Here is a 26,558-nt window from a genome sequence, read left to right as displayed (position 1 = left end):
AGTTATTTCATCACCAGGTACAACCACTATTACTATTTTAATTTCCTTTTAATTTTTTTAAAAATAAAGTTATATTAAGAAGAATTTTGTCTTTGATTTCAGAGACAGAATCCTATTAGAGAAATTTCATTTTTAATTTTCCCCTTTGTGGTGTTTTTTCCCCTAATAAAACAGGAACTGCTAGACTGTTAGAAAATGGGAACTCTTCCATCCAGTGAAGTATGTACAAAAAAATAGATAATCGGCAGTCTACCCCTTCCACTAACATATCACTGCATGTTAAATGAAGGGGCCTTCTTTTTCTGCCCTAGGAAAAGTGGACCCATTTTTTATTTCTAGAATTAATGAGGTTTAGTTGGATAAGGGCTGCTTTTAGTTTGCCCTAGAGATGAGTAATAAGGACAAATTCAATATAAAATAAAATATTACTCCTTTGCAGTATTTGCTTTCTCTAAACCTCTTAGAATGCCTCTGCTGTTTCTCGTCTTTTTTTTTTTTTTCCATAAAATGGTTTCTAGGATCATAAACAACTACTTTAAACACGACAAACTTTTGGACTCTTTTTTATTGGGCTTAAATACTGTGAAGATCTACCTTCCTTATGTCTTCTCGCTCTTCTTCCCTCCTTCTCCCAATTTCTTCCTTCCAAAAAAAAAAAAAAAAAATGTCCAGTTGCTTTCTAGTCTCAAAGCTCAGCTGATATGAAATCGATTTTGAGAAGTAAGTTTCATATAAAATTAAAGGAATTCCATTTTATTGAAGAAAATTACCCGACTCCTTAAAGTTCCTCATTTTGTAGCTACTTAATACTTTACAAAGAATTTCTTTTTCTAAGCCACGAAGGAAGGGTTGGGGCAGATGTTCGTATTCTCATTTTAGCCCAACTTAGCAACTTGGATCGGGTTAAGAAGCTTGTCCTGATTGAACCTAAATGAAAACCTGGATCCCCTAGTCTGCTTCGAAGAGTAGAAGTTATGCTTGGGGACAGAAGGCATATGTCCCACAACCATGACCAGTCCAGTGTTTCTGGGAGTTCTGTCCAATGTAGGATCACTCTTCCAAGGTAATAACTTTATCGCAGGCTTTCACCATTTGCAGAGCCAAATTGAAGTCACGCTGTCTCCAGATTGCAGGAGCAGAAATAGGTTAAAGCTCCTCAGCCCTCCCTTAAGGTGGCTGAAGCTCCGTCTCCTCCCTGCTACATCCTGACAGGCACAAGTGTCTACTCCCCAGCTCATCAGTTTCCACTTCCTTTTTCCAGATGAGCTCAGCGCGGGTAACAAAGATGTCCATGTGTTTTGCTTCTTTTCTCGGTGATCTTTGTTCTTTTCTGATGTCAGCCAACCCTCTGTTTGCTCAGGGCCAAGGCTACACGATTACTTAGCATGGACATTTCATTTCCTTCATTTTATGTGACCTGCTATTTCTCAGGCTTTTGGCTGTGTATAATCTTTCTTTTTTAAGTGATCTATTGTATTTTTCCATGTTCTGTTGAGCTAGGAGGAGTCAGCAGAACCTTTTTAATATTGGGTATTAGAAAATCCCTGGCAGAATATGGGGGATGGGGGAGGATGAAGACTGGAGAGACATGGCTAAGCAGCTTATAAACCTCACCACTCACTTCCAGTTATGAAGTCTGTACTTGATGCAAATGTTTCATATGCTCCCTCAAAATATTAGAACAACTTTTCATGATAAATGTTAGATGCCCCATTTTACAGTAAAAGAAACAGAGTTTAAGAAATATGGCCTGAGCCTAGGACTGAACCAGGATTTGTGGATACCACAGGCAAGCTGTGTGTTAGTCCTCATTCAAATATTTTTTCTCTCTCTCTTTTCTTTTCTCCTTTCCTTTCCTTTCCCCTTTCTTCTTTTCTCTTTTCTTTCCTTTCTTTTCTATGTTCACCATCACACCTGGCTAATTTTTTAAATTTGTAGAAATGGGATCCCATTATGTTGCTCAAGCTGATCTCCAACTCCTGGGCTCAAGCGATCCTCCGGCCTCAGCCTCCCAAAGCGCTGGGATTACTGGTGTACAGCACTGTGCCTGGCCTAATTTTCAAATATTTAAGACATTTTCTTAGTGGGGGACAGGCTAGAATGGTAAGGGCTGCTTTCTTTTTTTTTTTCTTTTTTTCCTTGAGACAGCATCTCACTCTGTAGCCCAGGCTGGAGTGAGTGCTGTGATGCCATCTAGGCTCACTGCAACCCCTGCCTCCTGGGCTGAAGTGATCCTCCCACCTCAGCCTGCCTGGTAGCTGGGCTACAGGTGTGTGCCACCACGTCTGGCTAATTTTTGTATTTTTGGTAGAGAAGGGGTTTTGCCATGTTGCCTAGGCTAATCTCAAGCCTCTGTGCTCAAGTGATCCACCCACCTATGCATCCCATAGTACTGGGATTATAGGCATGAACCACCATCTCCAGCCAGGTAATTTTAAGTTTCTATTCACTGGCATTGGCTATTTCAGCAGAAGCTGGATCTATTCTACATTTTGTTAGCTTTGAAAGAGTTACAGTGAGATCTGAGTTAACTATTCCTTTTTCCAAATCACCCTAGGGATGTTGTAATGCCCCTTATAAATCTTCATTTGTTCTGACCCCAGGCTACATCGCTAATAAGTGGCAGAGACGGGGGATTTAAAACCTGATCTTCCTGTTTGTTGCTCCTACCATCTGGCATCACTTCTTGAGATTTATGAGTATGTAGCCACATGATCAGTCATGAATTAACTCTGTCACCATCAACTGAATGTCTATTCTGTCTTACATTTGTATATTGTTTTATGGCTTACAAACAGTTTTCACAGGTATAATCTCATTTAAATCTTACATAGAAACACAGGAAAGAGGTAAGCCAAGAAATATCAAACTACCCCTCAGACCCATGCAGAACAGAGCTAGGACACACCTGTTTTTTAACTCGCAAGTTTTTTGACACTGGACAGCTCTTGGGTTATTGGCGTCTCTTTCAGATGTTGCTACTGACCAGCCTGGGAATATGGAAAAGAAGCTGGGGAGGAGGAAGCGAGGGTTACTTAGCTGCACTTTCAGATTAGGGAGAGTGGCCGCTTAAATGATTTCTTCACCTGTAGCTCTAAGGATGGCATGAGCAGCCCACATTACAAGCAGAAAAGGAAACCTCCCTTCTAAAAAGACCATAATGATAAGATAACACATCATCTGAAATGATAGGAAGAATTTTATGTCAAATATCATCATGGGGTCAGTAGGGCTTCTCAGAAGTGAGGTCAGCAGAACTGGGTCTTGGTGAGTGTCTCAGAACTGATCCAAAGCAAAAGAAGGAGAAGGGACAGTGTCTTCTGTGCGGAAAGAAGGAGCAGAAGCACAGGCTCGGGTGTGATCAATGTTATGTAAAATTTCAATGCCACAAAAGAAATAGCACTCAAAGATAAATCCTCTCAGCAAGGCGGTTTACTTCAATAGAAGGGTATGCCTCACAGATGGAGCAATGGTGAGCGCACACGTGGACGAGGGAGGGGAAGGGGTACTTATTCCAGATGGAGGGTCACCCCTACTGCTGTGTCGTTCCCCTGTTGGCTGGGGTTAGACTGCACAGTCTAAGCTAATTCTGATTGGCTATTTTAAAGAGAGCAGGGGTACCAGCCACAGTGGTGGGGTGGGTAGTTTGGCAGGAAGGATGTTATGGGCAGGTCAGACCAGGTAGCCAGGGGTGACCTAGGTGAAAGCAGGTGACCAGGGCAGGTGTCTGGGATGAGTCAGAACAGAGCAGGGGACCCGGGGAACAGATGTGAGCTAGTGATTAGAACTGGTGGAGAAGGTTGTTTACTGAAACTGCAAAGAAGTTAAACTTTAAAATAGAGGACAAAGAACTGAATATACTGACATACTGATTCTTTGAAGAGAAATGTGGAACTCATTCTATCCAACATCAAGAAGCACAGATTCGGGGCCCCTGGTTGCTGGGCTGCAGGGCGAGAACGTGGTGTGGGCTGGGGAGTGGCTAAAGATTCTGGAGGTTTCCATGCCAGAGGGTTATATAGTCAAAGAGAGGTAGGAGGAAAAAAATGCCCCAGCTCAGAATGAACTGATGGATGGAAGGAGGAGGGAAGCTCAGAGATGGGATACTAAAGTCATTTCAATTCAGTAGTGTTCCTCGAAAGGACCATAGAGGCAAAGCCACCCCCAAATGCCAATGGAGGTGAGAAATCAGAGGCAGTTTGTTGGAACTGGGTGATTTATTGAGGGATCTTACCGACAGAAATGTGGTCTTGGGCAGCCACAAGACAGGCAGATCTCTGCACCGTTACTTCCCAGAGCCAGGGCTTATCTACCGTAGGGAAAGGGTACATGCTCCAGCAAGAGAATTAAAGGCATTCTCTAGAATAGGCAGGAATGCTGTGTGCCTCATTGCCTGTAATTTGTGCAGTAATATCAAGGCTGATATGTTCTTATACAAGGGACAGTAAATAAAGTAGGAAATCAAATGCATTATCGGACCAGGGCTCGTTGGAAGTCAACATGGTGAATTAACATCCAAGATGGAGTCGCTTTTGTCTCCACTCCCCTACTGGCTAGGGTTAGACCACAGAGTCTAACCCTGTCATAAGAAATCATGATACATTCCTTTATTGAGAGAGTGAGAAGATGCTAGTGCTGTCTTCAGTACATCCTCTCAAAGAAAACAGTTACCAGTCAACATTTTTACATTCTTTGAAGGTAGAGGACAGTCTTTTCCACAGAGTATCTTTTGGTGTAGAAATGAAAACCTCACCCTTAGCAGGTTAGGTTAGTTGATGGTTCATTTAAAAAAAAAAAGGTTGGTGCAGTGACTCATGCCTGTAATCCTAGTACTTTGGGAGGCTGAGTGGGGGTGGATCACCTAAGGTCAGGAGTTCAAGAACAGCCTGGCCAACATGGTGAAACCCAGTCTCTGCTAAAAAAAAATCAATCAATAAATAAAATAAAAACACAAAGTTAGCCAGGTGAGGTGGCACATGCCTGTAATCCTAGCTCCTTGGGAGGCTGAGCCAGGAGAATCGCTTGAACCTGGGAGGCAGAGGTTGCAGTGAGCAAAGCCAGTGCCATTGCGCTCAGGCCAGAGCAACAAGAGTGAAACTCCATCTCAAAAAAAGGAAAAACTTAATACATTCTTTTTAGGCAAAGACAGAAAACATCTTACCAACCTTACAAGACATGAAAGAAGAATAGTGAAGGATGTATCCCCAAAAGACAAGCTTCCTGTATTTGAATCCAGGTGTTCCATGTCCTGGATGCGTGATCTTGGACAAGCGAGTGTCTGCAGGGCAGTTGGAAGAGCATATGGCACAATGATCATGCAGTGACTTGAAGTTACAGCATGTGCCGGTTTTGTTGTGAGTGCCTAATTTTTATCCTCTTCCCTCTTAATGGACTTTTTTTTTTGAGATGGAGTTTCGCTCTTGTTGCCCAGGTTAGAGTGCAATGGTACAATCTCAGCTCACTGCAACCTCTGCCTCCCAGATTCAAGGATTCTTCTGCCTCCGCCTCCCAAGTAGCTGGGAATACAAGCATGTGCCACCACGCCTGGGTAATTTTGTGTATTTTTAGTAGAGAGGGTTTCACATGTGGGCCAGGCTGGTCTTGAACTCCCAGCCTCGAGGGACCTGCCAGCCTTAACCTCACAAAGTGGTGGGATTACAGGAGTGAGCCACTGTGCCCGGCTCTCTTAACGGATTTCTTTGCAGTTCTGAAAAGCATTGTTACAGCAAATATATGCACAAGCTAGATAAAAAATCTCAACTGTGTTTCTTATTTGGTGATGTAAGTAATGATAGTGTAATTAGTGTGAGAAATTAGTATATTTTTTTTAGTATGGGTTAATATTGGAATATTAAGGAAAGGAGACCAGCATGTTGGCAATCAGAAGACTAAATCTATAATTTCAATTACATTATTTTATTTATTCTTAGAAAATAAGAATTGTTATTCCCATATTCAGGGGTTGAGGCAGAAGTTCAAAACTTTAGTTGTATTTCTGCTTGGGAAAATAGCAGAGATCTAAAATTAGTCTTATTAGACCACAGATATGTACCCAGCCAAATTTAATGTGGGATTTTAAAGTTCACGGAGTTAAATAGTTCAAAGTAGCACCGTACAAAGCAAATAGAGAATGCACTTTTAAACTTTATTCAGTTTTACTTGGTAAGATATCAAAATCATTTAAGGAATGTATTTATATTTTTATGATAATGCTTAAAATATTTAGCAGCATGAAAAATATATTAAATATTGAAATATTAAGATGACAGGCTTTTTAAAAGGAGAGTTATTTAGTAGGTATATTTGTTAACAGAAAACACTATTCTGTGGTAAAGTCTTAATTTTTAGCTATAGATTCATACATTTATAGGTTAGTTTATAGTTGTGTTTGGCAATTAAGTATTAAAGCTGTGATGTTAGAGCCATTTTTAAAAGGATGTTTGTGGTTAATTTTATGTAGTTCAATGAATTCAAATTAAGATTTACTACAGTGAAATTACATACAGCATTAGTTCTACCATTTGGAGAAACTGGATTATTGCATGTAACCCCTTTAGTATCGAAACTCAGCACCCCCTTTCAAAGCAGCAAGCATGGAAAAATCTTGTGATTCATTCCTCTATAAGTCAGCCTCATGAATTTTGGTGACAGCATTTATTTTAATCTGAATCACTCAATGACCAATTCTTAGTTCACTGATTGCACTCCATGAATATTACAGCATTATCGTACCTAACATAGGAAGTTGTCAGCATCCTATTTTACATAGTTGGTTCAAAAGGGCTCACACGTTAGAATGCAGGAGACAGAGATAAAGCATTCCCCACTCCCTTGTTCTTCAAGATACAATTGTTAGAAGAAAAAAATGATAGAAATGTCAGAAATAAATCAACAACATCCCAACATCCATTTCTGCAGTAATGAACTTTCCTTGTTGATGGAAAGTAAAAGCAAGAAGAATGAGCCCCCTCTTGTGCGGAAAGCATCTCCTTTCACACTCAGGCTCCCTGTTCCTACGATCTTTTTTTCGTACTATTGTTAAACACATGAACTTAAATTTACATGGGGAAAAGTTTATAGACTATGGTATTATTGTAACTATCCTCAGAAAATAAAGGCATTTAATGGCATGCATGTACAGTATGTGTTGTCATAAGGCAGTTCCTTGAGACTTAAGAACATCCAGATCTAGGGTACTAAATAGTAATAAGGAATAAAAATGAAAAGGAGGTGGGAAGAACACTTAAATACTTCATTCTTAAAGAATCATAGACATTTAGATCTAGAAAGAATATTAAAGACTATGTCACCAAAAGTCCTCACCTCTTACTAAATGGGGAGATGTCTTTTGTTTCTTTAATGTAAATGATAAATGATCATTTCAAGTGTCTTTTGTTTCTTTAATGTAAATGATAAATGATCGTTTCAAGTCCCAGAGGAGGTGAAACTGACCTTAAGAAGAAGGTCATTTTTTGTAGCCTTTTTTTTTGGAGGGGGGTGGGGAGTAGCTTCGAGTCAATAGTTCTACACAGGAGGGGCTTAGAATGAACCATAAATTCTTTCAAGACAAAAAGGAAAACTCATAAATTTCTCAGTGGCAACATGCATACTTTACAGCTTGTGTCAATTACAGAAAGAGAGGAAAAATGTTAGTAGGCTGAAATGAAAGGATACTTGTCCGTATTTTGTGTATTCTAATAGCATGTATGGAAATAGCCCTGGCTAGGAATGGTTTACATGAAAACAAGAAACTATTGCCCCTCATCTTAGGTCTTTGGTTACCATAATGCGTGGCTTGTGTTTTCACATTCAACTCTTTTTTATTTTGTCTTGAGATGGAGTTTTACTCTTGTTGCCCAGGCTGGAGTGCAATGGCCTGATCTGGGTTCACTGCATCCTCCGTCTCCCGAGTTCAAGTGATTCTTCTGCCTCAGCTTCCTCAGTAGGTGGGATTATAGGCACATGTCTCCACGCCCAGCTAATTTTTTTGTATTTTTCGTAGAAACAGGGTTTCTCCATGTTGGCCACGGTGGTCTCAAACTCCTTACCTCAGGTGATCTGCCCACCTTGGCCTCCCCAAGTGCTGAGATGACAGGCATGAGACACCGTGCTCAGCCATGTTCAACTGTTCATGTCTTGTGTATCTCTTGTATGTATTTGAATCCTCTCCCCAGCTAGACTGCGATCTCTCTTAGGGAACATGACTTCTTATTATCATCTGTTTCTTATCCATTGCACCTTCACTGGCACGTAAAGTGATGCCTTATAGAAAGTTGACAGTGCAGTTAGTACTTGATTGACAGCTGCACCTTTAAAATAGAAACTTGCTGTTCTGGATCTATGTGATTCAGAGGTAAAGCACGATGAACACGTAAGTTTTAAATCAGATTCTTCTTTACTCCCTCAGTCTCTCTGAGAGTTCTAATTGCTCTTTTATTCAAGACTCATTGTTCACAGTATATGTCTCAAAAGTAGTTTCAGCCCTCATCACTCCCCTGCTGAAACTCCTTTGTAAGCAACAAGAAGTATTTTTTTTTCTTTTGTAAAACTCTTAGCAGTGATTGTGATAATATCTGTATAAATACATATTTGGAATACACCAGCCCTCCATGCAGAATGTACTAATGCCTTCTTTTGGAAGTTGTCCTTTATTGCTTTTATTTTATTTTCCTTCCCCAAGCACAGGAAAAATGACCACAAAGTTATATATGCCAAACACTCTGAGTTCTCCTTTGAAGATAGAGTGTTTTACATGTTTTCCGATTTCTTTTTCTTTGGCGTTTGATCATTAAAGTAAATATTTAAAGCCATAGCGAGAATTTGCTTAAGGAAAGAAGATAAAATTATATTTCTAACACTGTCCATGGCCCTTTAAATGTAATCGCCTAATTCTCATAACCAATCTATTCAGAAGATTATTATTGTTATCATTATCATTTTGCAGAAGAGTAAGCTTAGAAACAGAAAGAAGCCAAGTTTTTGGTTCGCAATTACTCATCTAAGATCTGAGCACAAACCTGGCTCCATAGGTCACAGGTTCGACTGTGACCCACAGGTTTAACCATTTAGTTTTCTTGATCGGTAAGAAAGGGGTAGGAAAGAAATAGTTTAGATCTCAAATTTGTGGTTTGCAATGTTACTGTAGCGAGAAAGTTGATCGGATTATCTACTTTTTGGGGGTCGGAATGATACTAATCTCCTCCTTTAACTTGGCATTAGAGTAAGTTTGAGTTATCAGATTACATAGCCGAGCCACGTTATGTCAGCTTTGCATAAAATTTGCTATCATAAAAGATACGAACTATTGTTTGCATAGCTATTGCAATTTTCAGGCACAGTTTTAAAAAATTCTTTGTGTATTCATTACAAGTATAAGTCCAAGCTTCCCAGTATCTTTTGAATATCTTAGAGAGGCTAGACGCGGTGGCTCACACCTGTAATTCCAGCATTCTGGGAAGCCAAGGTGGGCAGATGACTTTCTTTCAAGACCAGCTTGAGCAACATGGCAAAACCCCATCTCTACATAAAGTACAAAAACTTAGCTGAGTGTGGTGGTGCACACCTGTAATCCCAGCTACTTGGAAGGCTAAAGCAGGAGGATGTCTTGAGGCCAGAAGGTCAAGGCTGCAGTGAACCGTGATTGCACCAGTGCACTCCAGCCTGGGCAAGAACAAAACCCCTGTCTCAAATAAAAAGTTTAGAGAACTTGGGAAAACACAGAGATGTGTTCCTCACACATGCTTCTGCCATGAAATTGATGAGAGTCTAGGGCAGTGCTGCAGATAAGTCTGGGTATCACATTAGCATCAGCTCGCGTGTCTCAAGATTTACCATCGTCCCAGAGGACGCTGACATCACACAAGGCAACTTCCTGCTGCTGTACAGCTTATGCTTGAGGATTGGACACTTATGTCTCCTCTCTCCGGCCATGAGCAATGTTGCCACTTTTCTCTGTTTAGTGACCTTAACTTGTAATTTTCTTTTAATCACTTAAAACTTGTAAGCACTTGAGACTTGGGAGCTAGTCTCTAGTAGAAACATCTTTTTTTTTTTTTTTTCCTATTGCTCTGCTTGCTAGGTTTCTTTTTGTTAGGTTAAAAAAAAAAAAGAATGATGTCCTTATTTTTAAAAAAACTAGGTACTGCGCTGAGAATTACGGATTGGGGTTTGCTTAGAAGCTGTGCCAAAGCTGTGAATTGAAGCAAGTCACATCGGCACTTTGAACATCTTTGTTGTTCGAAGAGCCGAGCATATATTGAATATCGAGTGCTGATAGGTAGGCATTGTGCTAGGTGCGTTGTGTGTTTTAACTTCTATCAGCAAGCATCTCTCAAGCTCCCACTGGGTGTGAATGAAGTACTAGGCTAGGTACTGTGGGGCACAAAAGAATTTTAAAAAAAAAAGATTCCTGCTCCCAAAAGCTTATTTATCAATAATACATGAGTAGCTCTCAATAAGAGAGCTTAGGAGGGTCAGCCAGTGTCTGATCCATGTAGAGAAAGGTCACTGCCAGTGAGAGCTCAAATCAACTAAAATCCCTCAAATCTCCAATATGTTCCTGCTCAGAGCATAGTCATACCCTGCTGTTGCGAGCCTAAGACTGCAGTCCAATGAAAGAGACCAGTAATTCATGTTCCTGATGGTACTTAGACATAGCAAAGACCGGGACAGGCAAGGCTGGGCAGTCAGCAGGGCATTGGCTGCGAGGCAAGATACTGGCCTTAGAGGCTAGTTCTCTAACTAGGGAAGACACCTTCTCTTCCACCTTGGTCCAAGGTTTTCAGGGAACATGGCTGGGGTCTTGTCTGATGTGCTTTGTGCTCCATGGAAGTATCTGCATCACTTTTCTTGAGATACCTTAAAATGAGAATAAAGAAAGCAGCTTTGGTAGGAATGCAAAAAGATGCAGCCATTGCTGAGAACAGTATGGCAATTCCTGAAAATACTAAGCATAAAATTACCATGTGATCCAGCAATTCCACTTTTGGGTGTACACCCAAGAGAGCTGAAGGTAGGGACTGAGAGAGATGTTTGTATAGCCATGACCTAGCAGCATTATTCACAATAGCCAGAAAGGTAGAGGCAACCCAGCTGTCCATCAGCAAATGCAAGATATGCAAATCGTGGTCTATACAAACATGGAATAATTTTCAGCTTTAGAAGGAAATTCCTGACACATAAAGACATTATGTGAAGTGAAATAAGCCAGTCACAAAAAGGACCAATGCTGCATGATTCCACTTATTTGAGGTACCTAGAGAAGAGAAACACATAGAAATAGAAGGTACGTAGAATGCTGGACCAGGTGTGGTGGCTCACACCTGTAATCCCAGCACTTTGGGAGGCCAAGGCAGGAGGATCACGAGGTCAGGAGTTTGAGACCAGCCTGACCAGCGTGGTGAAACCCCATCTCTACTAAAAACACAAAAATTAGCCGGGTGTGCTGGTGCTTGTCTGCAATCCCAGCTACTCTGGAAGCTGGGGCAGGAGAATGGCTTGAACCTGGGAGGCAGACGTTGCAGTCAACCAAGATTGCAGCACTGTACTCCAGCCTGGGTGACAGAGCGAGACTCCATCTTAAAAAAAAAAAGAAGAAAATAGAACGGTGGTTCCCAGGGAATGGAGAGAATGGAGAAAGATGAGGGATTGTTCCACAAGTACAGGGTTTCAGTTTGGGATGATGAAAAGTCCTGGAGATGGATGCTGGTGATGATTGCTCTGTGATATGAACGTACTTAATGCCACTGAGCTGTACACTTAATAGTGGTTAAAAGGAGCTGAGCGCAGTGGCTTGCTCCTGTAATCCCAGCACTTTGGGAGGCTGAGGCAGGAGAATTGTTTGAGGCTGGTCATTCAAAACCAGCCTGGACAATGTATCAAGACCCAGTGCCTATAAAAAATAATTTTACAAAATTAGCCAGGCATAGCAGTACGTGACTTAGTCTTAGCTACTCAGGAGGCTGAGGCAGGAGGATCCCTTGAGCCTGGACGTTTAAGGCTACAGCAAGCAATGATCATACATACCACTGTGCTCCAGCCTGGGTGACAAAGCAAGATGCTGTCTCTAAATTTTTTAAATTAAAAAGATAGTTAAAACAGTACATTTTAGGTTACATATGTTTAAAAATAATAATAATAGAATGCAGTTTCCTTCTCCAGAAGAAAGACGGGGTCTCTCTGGCTAAATTAAAAGAACGTGCTACAGAGTGGTTGAGAGTAGATGCTGTTCAGGCTAAGCGCTGCTGCTGCTGTCTGTCTGCCAACAGCCAAAGGCAAGTCAGTTGGAGCAAACTGACTGGTCTTGGCTCTGCCTCAAAGCTGCCCTGGACCTGTGACTACACACACAAGAGGGGCGATGAGGTTTTGGTTGGTTCGACGTTACAGTAGCCAGGGAGATATGGTTTGGATTTGTGTCCCTACCCAAATCTCATGTGGAATTGTAATCCCCAGTGTTGGAAGAGGGACCTGGTGGGATGTGATTAGATCATAGGGGTAGAGTTCCCCCTTGCTGTTCTCATGATAGTGAGTTCTTACAAGGTCTGGTTGTTTAAAAAGTGAGTGGCACCTCCCCTTAAACTCTCTTTCTCCTGCTCCAGCCATGGAGCATGCCTGTTCCCCCTCTGCCATGATTGTAAGTTTCCTGAGGCATACTCGCCGTATTTCCTGTACAGCCTGTGGAACCATGAGCTAATTAAACCTCTTTCTTTATAAATTACCCAGTCTTAGGCATTTCTTTCTAGCAGTGTGGTAACAGACTAATACACAGGGCTTCTGATCCTGTGGCTCCAGTGTGACCTCAGCCCGAGCGGGACCCCACACCTGGCTGACGCTGTTCCATCTCTATGTCTGCTTACAAGCAGGGACATTGGCCATGGCTAAAACCAAAGACAGGGCAAGACCAGTTGCTCCAGCACCACATAGGTCTCTAAAATGGCAGGAGAGGATAGAAGCCTGAGGTATGGACATATCTGTATTGACGGGAGATGACAAATCCATAAAAATCAGATGAGGTAGGAAGAAAACGAAGGAAACTCTGCAGGTGCCTACAGCTTCCCATTACATGTGGTGGACAATCTTATCTGTATTTCCAGAGCCCCTCAGTAGGCGTCCCCCAAGATCAAGGGGCCACCTTCTGCAGAAACTTAAATGCCAAGTGTTGGTATTAGCCAAAGTGGTAGGGAGAATGAAACTTACTAGTTTGAGAACAAGCTATTGCGGAAAAGACATATCATTCCAGAAGATATGTATTTGTGTTATAAAAATGTAGTTCCCTCAAAATGACAGTCTCTGGCTCAAAACCTACCTGCCCTTTACCACTACTCTGAAGCCACTCCCTGAAGCCATCTCTACCCTCGAAAGTGCTTGCATCAGTGATCCAAGCATTGATCTCCCTACCCCCACCCTTTCTTATCCAGAACTTTGCAGTCTGAGCCTCCTCTCAGCTAAGGATCTCCTTCGGGGGATTGTTTCAATCTAACATCCTGGCTTATCTATAGGGAGTATGCTAGAAAGCTGGAGGCATTACAGAATTAAACCGCAGAGAACTGTGTTCATTCATGAGTACTATGCACCAGAGTACTATGCACCAGGCAAAGTGCCAGGCGAGGCAAGCACAGACATGGAAAATGGAAAGAGAGAGGCTCTGCTTACCCGGGGATCTCCAAGGTGAAAAGGTCAGTGCATTGCAATTGCCTCCAGTGTGGTCAGCGCTATTGTAGGGTAAACGCACAGAGGTAGCAACCTGCTCTTGTGGTCTGGAGGAGGAATAGAAAAAGGTAGTGTTCTGGGTTGAATTGTGTTCCCCCAAAATGTATGTCGAGGTCCCAATCCCCAGTACTTACAAATGTAACCTTGTTTAGAAATAGAGATTTTAAAGATATCATCAAATTAAGGTTAGATGATACTCAACTAGGATTGCATCACATCTCATATGGCTGATGTTCTTGTAAGAGGAGAAAACCAAGACATAGACACACACAGAAAAGAGGGTCATTTGAAGGTGGAGGCAGAGATAGGACAGATGCATCTGGAGACCAAGGAATGTCAAGGACTGCTGGCAACATCAGAGGCTGAGTGAAAGGTGTCAAACAGGTTCTGCCCTAGAGCCTCAGAAATGGCATGGCCTTGCAGCACCTTGAGTTTGAATGTCTAGCCTCCAGAACTGGAGAGAGTGTATTTCCGTTGCTTGCAGCCACCTAGCCTGTGGTGCATAGTTGTGGTAGCCCTGGGAACAAATGCAGATGGTATCATTCGAAGTTGGTCTTGACATCAGCTCGGTTCTTCAGGGAATAAATACAGGCAGGAAGAGATAGGGGCTAGCGAAGGGCAAGAGCTGTTCAGAAAGCAGCTCAGATTCAGTGCGGTGTACCCAACAGGGGCAATGGTATGCACCAGGGTCCTCCAGTATACATGGGCAGAGTGGAGTTGTGTTCTGGAATGATGGTAGAGAGGTAGGCAAGAACTAGCCCAGACGGGGGATTTTTGCTATGCTAACAAGGCTGGACTTTGTTCACTGAGGTTTCATGGCTGAAGGATCATAAAGGCTCTCGCAGCCTCACACATTCTGTTCCCCACTCTCTCTCTGTACACTGGAGCATATCCTAGTTTGGACCTGGTGTTGTCTTGCTCTCTGGAGTTCTTCCAGATGGAAGGTTCCAGAAGTAGACTGACTTTAGGATGGGAACTATGAAGGCTATTTTCTGAAACATCTCTCCTGCTTGCATTTGGCATGTGGTTTTATAACTCCCCGTGTCCACCCCAGACATAACCTTATGATTGGCATATAGTATGCTCGGATCCAAACTGTGATTAAAGTCTGTTTTGTTTTGCAGATTCTTGGCACTGTTTTAGGAAACTCTTCCAGTTCTAGTCTGGTCCTCTCGTAATAAAACCAAAGCTTTTGACAGCAAGTGTTCCAAGGTTGTCTTGCTCACGTGCCCTGATTCTGCACTGATGAAAGCCAGTTTTGAGATCTACCTGGGTTCAATTTTCCAATTCTTATTTTCTTATCAGAAACTCACTTCATTCTTTTCATTTTTCTCATTATTTGATTAATGATATTTCCAAATCTTTTCGACTAATATGTTTTCCATCCAATGTGAACCTAAAAATAAGGAAAAATCTCAACCCAACATAAGGAACTATTTGCTACACGTTCTTAAAGGATTATTTTAAATCTTTTTGAGCTTCTAAGTTGCTTTAAATAGTATAGTATGAATGAGTTGACTGCCAAGGAGTATAGGATTGTAGTGATTCAGAATTTCTTTGTGATCTCTCTACGAATGACTTCTTATTTGCCCGACTAGCTTCATTCAGATAATAGTGATTATAACAGTGCTGCAGTTTTTAAAAACAATGTGGAAAATTACTACAGGAAGATGCCTGAGGCCTGAGCCCATTTCTGCCTTTATCTAACATAACAGCAAACCATTCAACTATTTTTGGCTTTGGTTTTCTAGAAAATGAAAAAAAAAAAAAAAAAAAAAAAAAAACACCCCAATTAGATTATTTCTGAACTCCTACAATTGTGAAATCACAAATTTGCTTTTTAATTACAGAGGCGATGTGAACCCTGAAGAAGTATTTTAAGATTTGATGGCAGCTGGAACCCAAATGCTTTCAGGAAGATTTGAATCTTGTAAAAATCTTTTCAGGGGGACAGTATTCTTTAGCAAAGTTTGCCATCTAGTGGCCACCAGGACTAAATGGGACCTTGCTGAAAGCATTTAACAAAAGACTCCTTGACTAGGTTTATTTATTTTTAATTTGTTAATTTTTATAGATGTAGCAGGTACAAGCACAGTTTTGTTACACGGATATATTGTGTGGTGGTGAAGTCTGGCCTTTTAATGTAACCATCCCCCGAATAGTGTACATCGTACCTGTTAGGTAATTTCTCATCCCTCACCTCCCTTCCACTTTTCCAAGTCTCAGTGTCAGTTATTCCACTTTATGGATACATGCATACACACTGCTTAGCTCCCACTAATAAGTGAGAACATGCAGTGTTTGACTTTGTGGTATTTCACTTAAGACAGTGGTCTCCAGTCCCATCTGTGTCTCTGTAAGAGACATGATTTCATTCTTTTTAAGGGTTGAGTAGTGTTCCATGGTGTGTGTATATGTGCATATGTATGTATTAGTAGAAATATAAGTAGAAACATACACCCCACATTTTCTTTATCCATTCATACATTGGATGGACACTTAGATTGATTCCGTATCTTTGCTATTATGAATAGTGCTGCAGTAAATATATGACTGCCAAGTATCTTTTGTATGTAATAGTCCTTACCCAAGTTTCATAGACTGTTGAGCACAATTGTATTAAGTTTTGAAGAGTCAAGTCTATTTTTAAAGTAGAAAAGTGTTCTACATACCAGTTTATCATGGATCTTTTTTCTTCTAGATTTTCTTTATACTTTCTAGATCACACTTCCTACCTCCAAAGATTATAAAGCACTAGATGCTTTTATTTGTTTCAAATAAGGGCTTGTAGAATCCAAGCCCTGGAATCACATATCAAGGAATATGTTTATTATCTGATGCCTTTTGATTCTCATGTCTTATGTGTGGTAGGACAGACAACTGCCTCTCTGCCTTATCAGCTGTAACAGTCTCACGTGACTTCTGGGTAGCTTCCTGTTTAAAAACTCTTTTTGAAAATTTTCAGTATGACAACTTACATACCATTTTTGTGAATGTAAGTAAAATACTGAATGACTGGAATACAAATGGTTCACGCTTTGAACTAACATAAGAAAAACTATGAGTATTCTCTTGACATTAGACAAATGCCTAAAAACATACGGTTCTTGACATTTTGTTCTGGCCCACTTGGACTCTCTCGGACAATATTAGTCTATAATCCAAATAACGTGTCGCAAAACAGTCGCAGTGACTCAAACCGCAAAATATGTTTTCTTCCTGTTGAGCTGCATGGCATGCTTCTGCCCTGTTCCAGAATCTTCTGTTTCCTTACTTGCTGGATTTGTAAAGATTATGGGTTTAGATTATGCCAATTTCCTTACTTGGCTATTGTAGATTTTTTTTTAAGTGGCCGGGTACGGTAGCCCACACCTGTAATCCCAGCTCTTTGGGAGGCTGAGGTAGGAGGATCACCTGAGATCCAAAGCTTTTGATTAAAGTCTCATGCACGTTGCGGATTTAGTTACACAGCAGTGTGGTATATGATGGTGTACTCAAAACTAGTCTGGCTCAACCGTAGTTTTATAATTTGCCTGCAGGGAGATACTGAGAAAGTGGGAGTTATAAACAAGCCACTCACTATTAATCTTTTAGGTGGGGAAAAGAACAAATCCAACTGCTTTCTTGACATCTCCTCTTGATTTTCTCAAAGACACCTGAGACTCAACACATCCAAAACTGAACTTGTGATCTTGTCTCTCCACATCCTGGCCCATTTCCAGTGTTACAGAAAAAGACAGTTCTCTCTAACTGGTTACACAAACCAGTAACCTCATAGTCATTCTCAGTGACCTTCCTCTCCCTCGGTTGCAGGAGCCAGTCTATCGCCCATTCCTTTGGTCTTGCCATGAAGAATCCTGATCAGATACCTCCTTCCCTTCTCCCCTTACCCTCTACCTGCGTACCCAAAGCCGACACCCCCTCTGCCTGCCCATGGTATTGGTCAGTGGCCCCCACTCTGCCCTCCCCTACTCTGCTTTCCTACACTGCACTTACCTAGAGTAGTCTTTTCCCAGTGAAAAGAAAAATGCTTAAGATGTTGCCATAATGAGCTTTAAAAATGCTCAAACTGGCCTCCCATTCCAGAAGTTATCCCTCCTCTCAATAAGGTAAATGCATACCTGATTGCATCCTTTGGAAAGGCTTTTCAGAAACTCAAGAGAATGCAACGGTTTGTCTCTTTGAGGTGTCCCACCTTTCTAGACTAAACCAACGTTTGTCTTACATATATTGATTGACATCTTGTGTCTCCCTAAAATGTGTAAAACCAAGCTGTGCTCTGACCGCCTTGGCCACATGTCGTCTGGACCTCCTGAGGCTGTGTCTTGGGCACATATCCTTAACTCTGGCAAAGTAAACTTCCTAAGTTGACTGAAAAAAGAGAAATAAAATGCATCAAAGAGACTACATTTAAGTGCTAAGAAAGTGCTTACTTTTGTGCTCTCGAGTTTGCTCTGTTAAAGATACAGATGACCTATAAAGAGGTACATGAGAAACAAAAGTAAAAAAATTAGTTAACACTGAGCACAAAAATGAGGCAAGGGGAAAGAAATGTAAAAACTGAAATGTATTTGAAATCTCCAAGGGTAAACTGAAGGAGCGCTGTGTAGGACACGTTTGCACCGGAAGATTGTTATCTCCCATCAAGGCATTCTCACCAGGATGAGAAAGAAGGGGAACGTGGGCAAGGCAGGCAAGATGGGCTGAATCGACTTCACTGGCCAAAGCACGGTCAGCTTTCATGGGTGGCTTGCTGGGGGATGCACAGAGCTCTCTTTCCTGGTCCTATGTGTGTAAAGAAAATGAGTAGACGCTGTAGGCTGTTAGGATGGTGAATTGCAGTGGCATCAAAGGAGATTCCTTTCTTAATGCATAGAAAAATAATCCAAAGCTAGGTTGTTTTTGGTTTTTGGTTTGTGTTTTGGGGTTTTTTTGAGACAGAGTCTCGCTCTTTCGCCCAGGCAGGTGTGTAGTGGCCCTATCTCGACTTACGGCAACCTCCACCTCCCGGATTCAAGCAGTTCTCCCTGACTTGCTCTCCCGAGTAGCTAGGATTACAGGTGCCCGCCACTACGCCCAGCTAATTATTGTATTTTTCAGTAGGAACAGGGTTTCGATGTGTTGGTCTGGCTGGTCTTGAACACCTGACCTCAGGTGATTTCACCCACCTTGACCTCCCAAATTGCTGGGATTACAGGTGTGAGCTGCCACACCCAGCCACTTTTTAAAAAAAATCAACGATAACCAAGTAAGGAAAAAGGCATAATCTAAATCCATAATCTTTACAAATCCAGCAAGTAAGGAAACAGAAGTTTCTGGAACAGGGCAGAAGCATGCCATGCAGCTCAATTCTAATGAGTCAGTAAGCTTAAGAATTCCCACACATATTTTCCTTTTAAAAGTAAGGAAACTGCTGAGAAATGGGTGGAATAGAAAGTGAACAGCAGGACCAACAGAACACGTCACATGAGCTATGGGAGTGTTATAACTGTTCAGCCACATACAGTCGTCCCTCGATATGGGGAGGGGGAGTTGGTTACTGCAGTCCCCAGGGATACCAAAATCCGTTCATACTCAAGTCCAATAGTCAGCCCTGCGGAACCTGGATACAGGATGTGAAACTTACATACAGGAAGGACCAACTTTCCCATGTGCTGTTCCACACCTTTGCTTGACCCGTACAGTTCAAACCCTTGTGGTGTTCAAGGGTCAACCCTGTCTCCAGTTAAAACACAAAGGAGCATTTGTTCTCCTTGCTTCGTGGTATGTTTCAATGGTTAATTAACTAGATTTTGAAGTCAACCTTGGCAATTTAGTGTATGTTTTAATTATTTTATTTATATCTATATTTACTCAACTTTTTTTGAACTTCTAATCTTTATATTTTGCTGAAAAGCCAGAGAAATGACTTTCGGAATATTTGTACAAACAAGAAGTGTCAGCTAAAATGAGCTTCTATGTCATGTAATATTTTGAAAGAGTTGTAAGTGGATTAATCATCGTGGTTATATTCAAGTCACAAACAACAAAATATTCAAGTAACAATATTCAAGTACATATATATTCAACCACCAATATCATATTCATATTCACTTTTCAAATTCAAGTACATATTCAAGTAACAAAAGAGGATATATTTTTTACGTGTGTGTGTATATATATATATATGTATATATATGTATACACACATACAATAAGACACTTAAGAAAATGAATGTTCTATTATAAATTGAATTCCCATCTGGCTTTCAATTTATGTAATATATATTGTAAAAAAGTGCAAAAATTATTTAAGCAACAATATAAAAATTGTATTGGGATAACTAGCTAGCTACTTAAATAATTAGATCTACACCTTGTGTCAAAACCAATTAGAGAGTTAAATCAAATATACGTAAGTAGAGAGTTGGATATAAAACAAACCATTATTAGAATATTTTGTGTTGATTTATTAGAACAATGGACAGGTGGAAAGGTCTTTCTTAGTTTTGATGTGATAAAAATATTCACAAAGCAACACATACTGTTATTGTAAAATAGTAAACTGCATAACAAGAAAACAAGATGAAAAGGTATGTTGGGAAAATACTGAAGCAAACACAAATGAAGAGTCAAATTATCACATAGACAGTTTCTACAAACTGGTAAGGCTGCAGCAATATGGAAACTGAATTCGGAAGTATCTGTATTAAAAGTACAATTAAGTTAAAAGCAGTGAAATTTTAAAGAAAATATGCCCAAAAAAACCTTGAAGAACATATGCTGAGATAATGACTAAATTTTATTTGATACTTTCTAAGTTGTCAATACTGTTATATTTTCAACAAAATTGTTAATAAAACACATTTACAAAACATCCTGCTAGATATTAAAAGAGACTGTTTTAGAACTTACAGGACTAGTAATACACAAAATTCCTAAATTTCAACAGCAATCTACATACAATGTTGTATTAAATTTTATGAAGAGTAAATACAAAGAGTAAATATGAAGAGTTTCCATTAACACATTTATTCAAGAAAAGCGAGGGGAAAAGGTGACCCATAAGAGTCATGATTAGGCCAAGCTAAGTTGGAGAATTTTGTGTTTAAGAATGGCATCACCCTGGCTGTTTATAGGGATCACGGCCAAGACTATGGCAAGACTATGGAAACAAGAAGAATGGTGAAAGAGACTCAACTCAAGACAGCATGGCAGAATTTAAGAGTCCTGTGGTTTGAATGTAGTTTGTCCCTCCGAAAACTCATGTTGAAATTTGATCCCCGATGAGGTAATGTTGGGAGTTGGGCCCTAGTGCGTGGTGTTTGGTTCATGAGGGCAAATTTCTTAGAAATAGATTAATGCCCTTCCTCTGGAGTGAGTGAGTTCTCACTGTCTGGGGAATGGATTAATTCTTGCAAAAGCAGGATGGTTAAGGAGAGTCTGCCTCCTCAATTTCTGTCTCTTGGTTTTCCTTACGGCGTGCGATCTCTACACACAACTGCTCCCCTTCTAACTGCTGAGTGGAAGCAACCTGAGGCCCTCACCAGATGCAGCTGCCCAATTTTGGACTTTCCAGCCACAAGAATCATAAGCCAAATAAACCTATTTTCTTTATAAGTAACCCAGCCTCAAGTATTCAGTTATAGCAACAGCAAATGGGCTAAGACAGGGAAGAGCAAGAGCTTTGGTATCTGAGAGTGCTGAGTTGGAATCCTACCTCGCTTAGCACTCATCAGCAATGTGTTCCCAGCCATGTCTCTTCACTCTTAGAACTCTGTTTCTTCCATCGTGCAACTGAGCTACCACTAACTGTACTGCTGCATTGCTGGGGGACTAATGATGCAATGTGGCAAGGTAGATGTTGCTGGCTTTTGTTTAAAAGTGCTCAATCAGGAGATGCCAGACTTGCTGCTCCATAGTGGATTGTCTTTGATATTTATTGCAATGATGTTGGCTCTAATCCTGTTACAACATAAAAGAGATTTCCAGACTTCTTAAAACTCCATCATAAAAGTGTTCATTCTGAAACCACAGATGTCTGTTTTCTTTGCTGAGATTCGTATTGAATGAGATCATTCAATTTGGCAATGGATTTCAGACATCAAATTTTACCTTTAAAAATTGTTTTAAAACTAAAATTAGAATCATTAACTACTTCTAAACTACCACATGTCAGCGATATGGGGATCCTTAAAGGATATGGCTTTTCCTGATGAGCAGGATAATCTCTCATTAACAGAATCGATGTACATATTCAAGTGAAGCATAATACTGATTCTTGCCCATAGCAGAGACTCTGTTAAGTGCACCTAGCAATTTTGTTGGAGAGTTCTGATTTCATTTGTTAATTTCAGATTTCTGGACAGCTCTTTGAATTCTTTTGTCAACTGTATATAGGAAGACTTGAGAGTCGTTAGGGAGGTATCCTTAGAGAAGGATGGTTTCCTACCAAACACACAGACATGGAGCTGTAGAGTAGGCTGAGTAATGCCCCCCCCCCAAAGATGTCCTTGTTCCAATCTATGAAACCTACGATTATGTAATCTTATGTGGCAGATAAGACTTTGCAGATGTCATTAAGTTAAAAATCTTAAGCTAGGAAGATTACCCTGGATTAGCAGGGGGGCACAGTGTAATCACAAGGGTCCTTATCAGTAGAAGAGCGAGACAGGAAAGTTGGAGTCCGAGAGGGAGATGTGACAGCAGGTGCAGAGGTCAGAAGGATACTGTAATTGCTGTCTTTGAAGGTGTGAAGGGGCCACAAGCTAAGGCATGCAGGTGGAATACAGCCTCTCACAGATAGAAAAGGCAAGAAAACAAATTCTCCCTGAAATCTCCAGAAGGAACACAGCCTTACTAATACCTTGGATTTTTTTCTTCCCAGTAAGATTCATTTTGGACTTCCAACCTCCAGAACTATGAGATAATACATTTGTATTGTTTTGTGCCACCATGTTTATGGTAATTTGTTACAGCAGCAATAGCAAATACATATGGGCACACAGTGTGTAGAACTGTCTTGTGTGTGTGCCTAGACGAACTAAGGTAGAACTGCTGTAAGAAATCCTGCTACACTGTTGCCCGTATTCTTTTTTGTTGTTGTTATTTTTTTGAGACAGGGTCTTGCTCTGTTGCACAGGCTGGAGTACACTGGTGCAATCAGAGCTCACTGCAGCCTCTGCACTTCCCGTGCTCAAGTGATCTTCCTACCTCAGCCTCTTGAGTAGCTGAGACTTACAGGCATGCACCATCATACCTGGCTATTTTTTTTTCTTTTTAAAAATATGTTTGTGGAAATGGGGTCTCACTATGGTTCCCACAGCTGGTCTTACACAGCTGGGCTCAAGCCATCCTCCTTCCTCAGGTTTCCAAAGTATTGGAATTACAGGTGTGAGCCATCCATCACGCCTGATCTGCTCATGTTCATTTTTATTTTTGCCCAAAGCAACACAAAATGTGTTTAGCCTTTTGAGTTAGCCGTGTGATTATGTCTGCTCCACCAAGATACGAGAAGGTCGGCAGTCCCTAGTCATTATCCTCTCCAGCAAGGTATAGTCTAGTAATCAGATTTAGAATCCTAGGTGGGTGAAGGTATGGGGTGGGAAGTGTTCTGTGCTCCTCTCTGTAGAAGACCTTTCATTTATTTTTAATCTGACCTTGCTTTTAAATGTGCATGGTCCTTATATTAATCAGGAGTTGGGAAGCAACCCATGAGCATCAGTGGGTAGGTGCTGGAGGAAGAGTGAAGAAATAGCATGGAAGCAGTGAAAACAAATGGTCAGAAAGGAATCTGTTGGCTATTCTATTCCTGGAATCCAGAGAACAGCTCCAGGTCAAAAAGTGCAGTGGCCTTCTTAGTCCCCATAGGAAAAAACCTCACACTGTGTGTCTAGTGGGTTAAACACACCAACTCCCCATTCAGACTGCATGGAATGGAAGCCCACTATGCTTCCCCTGGCTCTGTGAGCTCAAGCCAGTTAGGAAACGTCTCCAGGCTCAGATTTCCTGAGTGCTAAATGGGTCCAAAAGTATTATCTTGAATGATGGTTACAAAAATCAAATGTGAAGTGCTTAGCACATAGTAAGCACTCTACAAATGCTAAAGTAGTATTCTATGAATAGTATCATAACCTTAGGGAACTTCCAAATTTTGAGACGAGGACAAGGCTCCTAGTTCTCTTTCTTTCTTTCTTTTTTTAAATCATTTTTACAATATTTTCTCAACTGCCTCTGTTACATCAATGAGCGAAAGATGGACTCTGTGTATTGGTCCCCAGGTTGTTTATTTCTTTACTGGGGGTTGAAATGCATTATCTCAGAAGCCCAGTGGTACCAAACTCAAATTTTTACACACCAGTTGTTCCTTGTTTGTTTGTGTTTATAGTCTCACTCTCTCATACAGGCTGGAGTGCAGTGGTGTGATCATAGCTTACCACAGCCTCCAACTCCTGGACTCAAGTGATCCTCCCACCTCAGCCTCCTAAGTAGCTAGTACTATATAGGTACGCACCACCAGGCCTGGCTAATTTTCAGTTTTTGTTTGTTTTGTAGAGACAGGGTTTCACTATGTTGCTCAGGCTGTTCTCAAACTCCTGGCCTCAGGCAGTCTTCCAACTTCAACCTCCTAGAGTGTTGGAAGTACAGGCATGAGCCAGCAGACCCAGCCCATCCTGTTGTTTTAAACCTAGCCAACATAAGTAGATTTTTAGCCCTTTAGCCTGCCTTGCATACCCTGTGAAACCTCATCTCCCTCTGCTGATGGAGCCTTTTCTTTAGTAGGATGGTAGTATGCAGCCTTGTGATTTTAAGGCATATACTGCTGGGGCCTTCAGAGCTCTCGGCCCAGGGACTCCCACCCTACTGCTGAATGACACCACTTTGACACATGGAACCCGTCTTCAATCTCCTCTCCTGGGAATTTCCCGGCCCTTTCAACCTCTGTGTGCCATAGCCTCTGCACAGAATCCCGCTGTGAGGGGCGTTGTCATAGTTCCCCAGTGAAGCTGTGTGTGATTAGGCCACCTCCTAGATATCGTATCTTTTTCCTTGTTCAGTCCCCAAATCCCTCACACTCCTTACGTCTTCTTTTCCAGCTAACACCAACTCCCAGTAAAGGACCATTCAAACATCTTTTTACTTCTCTGCTTCATCATAAGCCAAAATAGGACCCAGGGACAGAAAAGTAAATGTCTTCGTTTTCCTGAGAGTTTCCCAATATGGGGCATGCAGTGCTGCCTGGGAATAGGAAGATTGTCATGGATGCCAAATATCCCAAATGATGACATTTTTCCATCATCTCTTAAAAAAAACATACTGTGATTTTAGGCCCATTTGTTGGTACTTTGCAAAGTAAATTTGTCTTAGTCTATTCAAGCTGCTGTAACGAAATAAAATCAGTTGGGTTGCTTATCAAAAACAGCCATTTAGGGGCCAGGTCCAGTGGCTCATGCCTGTAATCCCAGCACTTTGGGAGGCCGAGATGGGCAGATCATGAGGTCAGGAGTTTGAGCCAAGCCTGACCAACATGTTGAAACCCCATCTCTACTAAAAATACAAAACTTAGCTGGGTATGGTGGCATGCACCTGTAATCCCAGCTACTGAGGAGGCTGAGGCAGGAGAATCGCTTGAACCTGGGAGGTGGAGGTTGCAGTGAGCCGAGATCACGCCACTCCCTCCAGCGTGAGTGACAGAGGAAGACTCTGTCTAAAACAAAAACAAAAACAAAAACAAAAAACCAGCCCTTTATTTCTCACAGTTCTGAAACTGGGAAGTCAAGGTTGAGGCAGATTTTGTGTCTGGTGACACTCTCCCTCTCTGAGTTTCCGTAAGTTTTAGATTCTTTTACTCCATTACCTTTATAGTGTCTGTGAGGACCACCTTTTCTGGGGTAAAGGAAACCATCATTTCATTCTTAATGCTAATGCTTATATCCCATAGTACCTCTAATGAAGTTACGATAACACACAGCTTCCCCGTTTCATGAATGGTAGCTTCTTACTGAGTCCTAATATGGTGGAGGGGGCACCACCTCTCTCTGGGACCCCTTTGATAATGGTGCCTAATCCCATTCATGACCTAATCACCCCAAAGGCCCCTCCTAATTCCATCACACTGGTGATTAGGTTGCAACATACGAATTTTGAGGGGAATGCAAAGATTCAGACCCCAGTATCTACGAAACCAGAAAAGAAATTGAAATCCACAAAGTTTAGCCTTCAAATTCAGTAGAAAAGCACCATTTTCCCAAGCTAATTATAAGCTGATGTTAGGACCCAAATGAACTGTTCTTTATGAGGAAGTAAAGAACATAATGTTTGTATCAAACAATGAGCTGGATCTTTCAGAAACTGAAAATTTATAGTTCTGTTATTTTGACTTCGGTTACTGTCTGATTCATAAGTAAGAATATCTGAATACTTCTGTGGTCTAATAATTAAAAAATAATTGGGCAAATACATTATTTTTTGAAGTATTTTGTCATAAAATCATATGAATCCAAGTTGTGTTTCTGATTTTAAATTTGAGAATTTTTCTGTTGCATCTGTCATTCTTAGAGGGTTCTCAGCTAACTAAATCCAGTAGGAATAGAAAAATTGAGATTTTTCTCATTCACTTCTTTGTCACTATGTAACTCATTGCTAATTCAATATTGGGAAAGATGAGCTTCTTTTAAGCATATTTTAAAAGAGAATGTCTAGGATCTCATCTGACATCTCTGATATTACTCTCTGAGAAGTCTTCCTCTTGTTCCGTCCTGTAATTTTATATCTTTGTAATCAACATCTTTTCGTAGCCCATCACCCCCTCCCCTCGGATCCTCATTTCCTTCCTTATCTGAGTTTCTGTGATGCAGGCAGACATTCTCAAC

The 26,558-nt window shown here is 41.0% G+C and overlaps 1 protein-coding gene across 4 annotated transcripts in view; it reads left to right on the top strand.

The window, feature by feature from the left end:
* The window catches only part of CACNB2 (calcium voltage-gated channel auxiliary subunit beta 2), a 399,597-nt gene that overhangs the window by 87,261 nt on the left and 285,778 nt on the right, over positions 1-26,558 (top strand). The window lies entirely within an intron of this gene.

The sequence above is a fragment of the Saimiri boliviensis genome, chromosome 8 (genome assembly GCF_048565385.1).
Source record: "Saimiri boliviensis isolate mSaiBol1 chromosome 8, mSaiBol1.pri, whole genome shotgun sequence".
Classification (NCBI taxonomy): Eukaryota; Metazoa; Chordata; class Mammalia; order Primates; family Cebidae; genus Saimiri; species Saimiri boliviensis.
The sequence above is the reverse complement of the archived record's forward strand: the minus strand, read 5'-3'. Positions and strand labels throughout refer to the sequence as shown.